Source organism: Colias eurytheme, chromosome 17 (assembly GCF_061535395.1).
Source record: "Colias eurytheme isolate Ceu_HAF_F1 chromosome 17, ilColEury1 Martin Lab GWU primary, whole genome shotgun sequence".
In the NCBI taxonomy this organism is placed as follows: domain Eukaryota; kingdom Metazoa; phylum Arthropoda; class Insecta; order Lepidoptera; family Pieridae; genus Colias; species Colias eurytheme.
In genome coordinates this window covers 983,077-989,076 of record NC_142996.1, presented here as the reverse complement: position 1 = coordinate 989,076, position 6,000 = coordinate 983,077, and the positions used below count along the sequence as shown (strand labels likewise).

The window sequence follows — 6,000 nt, the reverse complement described above, 5'->3', positions numbered from 1 at the left end:
CACGATCTCACGATCTTTCCATTCTTTCGTTTTAAAAAAACACACGTCATAGAATTAGGTTAATGTGTGTTTTATAAGGAAGTAGTTAATTGGTATTTCTTATTTCCTTTATCATAAATGGTTAATGTTTAAATGAATTTTTCAATAATTTTTGACATTTTTTTGACCTTTCCAAGCGCACTTGGAATCGAAGAATGAATCGTTTGATTTAAGTACTAAACTAAAAACTAGTTGATCCCACTTGAGTTTTTCCGTGAAACGACTTCATATGTAGGTATCGATACATCATCGTAACGATGTTCATGTAGGGCGGGTCCACATCTTTCAGAATATAAATGCATTTTACATCATTCTTATACTTTTCTATTATACACAATGATAAATAATTACGAAGTAACCCCTATCTCCTGGGAAATTACGTTTAGTTTCAATAAAACCGAATTATTAATAGCTAAAACTAACATTACTCAAGTGAAACTTAGGGTTTTTATTACACTAATTTAGTTTGATGAATTTTCTTTTTCCTTTTTTTATGGGTACTGTCTCGCTGGATATTAAATTTTTTGTAAGTCTCAATCGGAAATCGAACCATCGAACCTACTAAGAAGGCGGTCGAATGAAATACCTTGTTCCATAAAATTCTACCTCATTAGAAGAAAATCTTGAAATTTCTATGCCATAATCGAGTGCTTATGTATTACATACATTAATATTATAGCCTGTTGACACCCCACCCCACACTAAAAATAGCCCTTATTTTTATTACATACCAAATTTGTTCTCCTCATGAATTTCACCTGTGTTTCATTACAATCGCGATGGCAACAAAATATTAAACATAATATTGTCATCGTGATACAAGAAACACTAAATTACATAAGAGACGACTCACTGCGTATTAATATGTATTAAGATAAATATATACCTTTGTGTTCTTCGTCTACTATAATTTAACAATGCCAAATAAAATTATTCCACCCATCCATTATATTTGCTTGCCTGTTATTTTCATATATATTTAATTTGCGTTGCTACATATAGAATTTCCACAAACATATTATAAAAAATGGAAGGTAGAAAGAGAAAAATTTTTTTGTGAGTGCAATTAATTCGTTAGTTTTAAGGACTTCATTCATTCACTACCTTATCTGGTCTTCCATAAAAACTCTTGGAAACAATTAATGTGGAAACATATCATTTTCTTTTAATAAAACTCCACCAATAGCGTAATTCACAGCTGTACCTACGCTGAACTAAAACGTGATATGAAAAATACATCAAGCTCGTGGTATTGCGAAAACTTGAGGAAAACTTTTTGTGTATATCCTGAAATTATTAAAGGCTCTTTGAAATAACAATTGCCATCTACCCTCAAATTTATATTGACTGTCAATATATAAGAATTTAATTTCCAAACATCTACCCTCAAGTATAGATTATTGCCAACCGTAGCATTAACCTTGTTTTCAATACTCCATTGTTTTCCCGTCGAAAGCTTTGACACAAATTGTATAAACAATTCATATCCAACCATAAACACACAACAGTCTCAATTAAAACACAAATGCATTGCCGACCTCAAGAGCAACAGGGACAGAAAACATTAACATTTTCAAACTTCGAACGCACCTTTCGGTCACGTTACACGGGATTATAGGCTTTATTTTTAATAGGGAAAGCCCTAGAGTGGAAAGTGGGGTGTTTCAGTTCATTACAAAATGAAATGTGCTTAGGTATCGGTATAGTGAAATGGCGCATGCGCGAAACGTACCCCATACGTCAGTGCCGCTATAGCCGCCGAGGGAGGCGCACGCGGTCTGCCGCGAGCCGGGCGCCGGCCCAAAATTCAAATATGTAATAGTGACCGTTAAAACTACGGGTTTAAAACTTAGTTGCGTACAAATAATCGAGTATCATAGAGAGTTGTACTGATCGTTATAGTATGTGAATCGATATTTTTTCTGAATTTTTAATATTGCAGTGCGGCAGTGGCGTGTTTCGGAACAAATGCGAGTGAAAACTGCTACCCTTTAATTTTGATACAGGTTTGTAAATTAAATGGCCGAGTTGCGTGTGTCTTTAGCTAGTTATACTAAAGGTTTATGAAACCCATAGATATTTATCAGTTTTGATGTACTTCGACCGCGATGTTTTGAGGCTTTATAACATTTTATTCGAACGAAAGTTATTACATTTTAATTGCGTAGCCTTGACATAGTTTTTAATACGTTTGATATCACCAGCCTATTATTGTAATCGTTACTTTTTAGTATTATTTTACTGGTCATTTATTTCAATTATTTTAACTAACAAAGTAATTATTGACAATGAAATAAAACATGTAAAATATAGTAATTTCACGATAACAATGGCGTTAAAATAATTGATTTGTAAGAAATATTTTAAGAAATTTTAATAGTAGATACCTATCAATCGAAGATAACCACGGATTGTAAATACCGGAATGTATTTTGTAAGCGAGAATTAAGACCACCTTCATAAAAATCCAAAGCTTTTCTATTTTAGTTCTGTGATAAAAGAGAATCAGTTTTCCTTTTTTTATTAACTACCTACCTACTTCACATAAAAGTTTCATTTGTAGAGGAAAATATATGGATATAAATACCTGTCAAATACTGAAGAAGTTTCAAATAATTGCCTCCATTTCCATAATAATTTACTTCCAATAATAATTCTACGAACATACGACACTACAATCGTTTTATTATTCTTCAAGGTAATAGATAGATACGCATCAAAGAAAACATAAAACGTATGATTGATGTTTTATTTGTTTGTGGAATATTTCGATGCGTCAATTTGTTATTTATTGGAATCCCACACATTTATAAATTAAAGATTTTAACGGATTTTAAACGCGTTTTATTCATTATATTCATTCCCATACATAGGTATCTAATTTTGAAAACTCACACGCCAACAACCAAGAAAATTCCTTGTTTTAGTAAGTAGTAATAAAACTATAAGAAAATTAATATTATGATAGAGGAATCTCCATTTATTTCTGGGGTTATCATAATCTTTGTTCCAAATAAACTTTCAGTAATAGTATTTAATTCAAATAAATACTGTATCCAAAATACCTCTTATTTACTTATAGCGTCCGTGATATTATCCGAACGCAATCAGGATGTATAAAGTAAATTATAAACCAATAATATTATTACTTGTAGTCTATTCTAAAACAAAACGCTTACCTAAGAGAGATAAAAATAACAGTAGGATAAATTGAAATCGTTCTTGAAACTGTGTGTTTAAAGAAGTATTTTTGAATTCTATAAAATATAACAATAAAGAAACGTTTTTAACAGAAATCAAGAGTAAGTATAAGAAGATACATTAATTTACCTATATTTAAAAAAATTGAAATATGATGCTGTATATTCATAAATGATAAGGAAGGTAAGTATAATATATGAAAACCATGGAACTAGTATCAAGACTGTTTATTTAAGAAGTATGTATGGCTCGTTTATTACAAGACTCACATAAATGTACGGTGCTCTAAATAGCCAATTAAATTAGGAATTTCATGAATATTTTAAGTATAAAAGGGCCCTCCCTTTTATTTCTTTCCTAATAAGTTTTCAGACATACCCTGAAAATTAATTACTTAACACCCAATTTCAGAATCGATCAGACCAGTGTGTGTTAATATCTAGTAGCAGCGGTATTAATTTTAATTTAAATATTTAAGAAAAATTTTAAATTAGTAAGGAGTAAAGAAATATTATTATTATCTTCTGTTACTAGATTTTACTACGTATATTTGACAAAGTGTTATATTAGTCGCTAGAGGATCTGTACGTAATGTATATTCTAAAATGGATTCATATTAATATTTTTAATAATCGTCTGATCTGTCGTAATACTCGTTGCAATACTGCATAACCTACAGCTACTCCGATTAAAAATGCATTTGCAAATCTTCATATATAATAAGTGGTCTTATGATTCAACTATCGAACACCACATCTACAACATAGCTGAAATTATCACCAGTTCGTCACACTAATTACGGGAGACCGTCAAGGGAAATCCATTATCTATAATCTAACCTGATTTCGATGTCGTCTATTAATAGTTTTCTCATCATCTTGTCCACTTACTTTTAGATATGTATAAATACCTACAAGCTTAACCACGTGACATCACTCGCCTTAGACCCCTGATTTAAAGCAACATAATATTTTAAAAGTATGCGCATTGTGCAATCCACAATAATTATGTTTGTGCCAAATTTTATGTAGATTCAATCAACGGTTTTAACATCTACCCTCACATACATTCAAGTTAATAATAGTAATACAGTCAGCGATATTTTACTGTTCCAGGAGGTACATTGAGTTCCAGAAATTAAAATCCAATAATCAAAAAGAAAGGTGACGCAGCACTCCAAAAACGGATGAAAGGGATAAACTAAATGGCATTTACCCATTCATTTTAATTTAAAAATGAACAGAATGCTCACAAAGACATTATGAAAAAGCAGGATGATAATTTCAAAAGAGCAGCAAGCGAATGTTTTTTGGCAGCGGGACTAAACCTATTACTTGTTCTTTTTTTCCTGAATGCCAAAAAGTACATGATACAGGTTCAGAATCCTTCCTATTTAAATTATATCAAGCTTGATAAATGTCGTCATTTTCGTCGCTTTTGCGTTTTTTGACATTAAACCAAAAATACTGTAATTTATCTAAACACTAGCGTAGAATGTATCCGATAACTAGAGAACATTTTTAGCTGCTATTTTTCTAGCTAGAATTGAACTAATCTGGGTACAAAAAAGCTTTGCCGTGGAAAAACTTATCGGACACTTTTATCAAAACCTTTTTTAGACAAATCACCTCAATGTATTCCCGGACGATCTCTTAGAGATATTCAAAAAAAAAGAGGATATTTTTCAGTTATATTACAAGTATAGTCTTATATTATCTGTGGCTGTATACGGCACATATTATGTCCAAGAATATAGGGCAATGTTTAATGTCCTGTATATTGTAGTTTCCGCTTGGTTACATTTAAATTACATTTCTGATACATCTGAGCTGAATCCTGAAGGCCTAGTGGAAATAGCTATTAATTCAATATTGGAACAAATCGATTTAGTGCCCGCAAAGTTCTTTTTCCTGTCTCTTATATTATGGAAGACAAACAATCTTATGAAGGGTGGAAGAAAAAAAATAAAGCGACATTTCAGCACTTAGAAGAATTCCAACAGAAAAGTTAACCCTTTCTGACAAATTACAAACTTCAGACCAAACGTGATCTATTGTTAAAAAAAAACTCATCATTTGAACAAAAACATATTCCTAACCAAAAATTAACTTCAAGAAAGAAGTTACCGATTTGGAGCAGAGAAAAATAGGCATTTGTTTTTGAAATTAAAAACTTCAGGGCAAGCATGATCCATCGTTAAACAAATAAAACGACTAATTAGCAACTTGTTCACAATCTCAACAGCCTGTCGACGACAGGTGATCAATCATATTATCTTGAACGATAATTACGTTGTATTGGCGCCTTTTGAATATTTTTCGAGATATTGTGTCGATTCATTGTCCCCGTTCTATTGTGCTCGCTTTATCTGTTTGCAGTCGTTAAAATAGTTTCCAGAAATATTATTGACTGAATGACTGCTTTTGCTAACGAACTAGTATTTGTTTCTTAATTGAGTATGTATCTTATATTAACTCATAATACGTATGTATATAATATGTACGATTTTCACTTTTCTTCCCTATTAAATCGGGATTTGCGATTGGGCTAACAACGAACTAACAATTTCAAAAACAGATATAATATAATCCGTTTCCATGAACGCTTCAAATATTCTAGAAGTGTTCCATATTCTCGTATACCGTATCTGAAAAAGTTTCAAGTATTTCAAAATGTTCATTAAAACCAAACATTCCGTAGGAGCCGTCAGCTGACTTTAAAAACAGATTTGCTCTTTCCAGTGAACGAGCATATTGAAGA

General features: G+C 31.4%; 1 protein-coding gene across 1 annotated transcript in view; it reads left to right on the top strand.

The window, feature by feature from the left end:
- The first annotated feature begins 1,804 nt into the window (after nt 1-1,804).
- Shaw (potassium voltage-gated channel shaker cognate w) overlaps nt 1,805-6,000 on the top strand; it is a 76,472-nt gene continuing 72,276 nt past the window's right edge. Inside the window, exon 1 of the mRNA XM_090111555.1 lies at nt 1,805-2,045. The gene's annotated coding sequence lies outside the window, so the exon portion shown is untranslated. The remainder of the gene's footprint in view (nt 2,046-6,000) is intronic.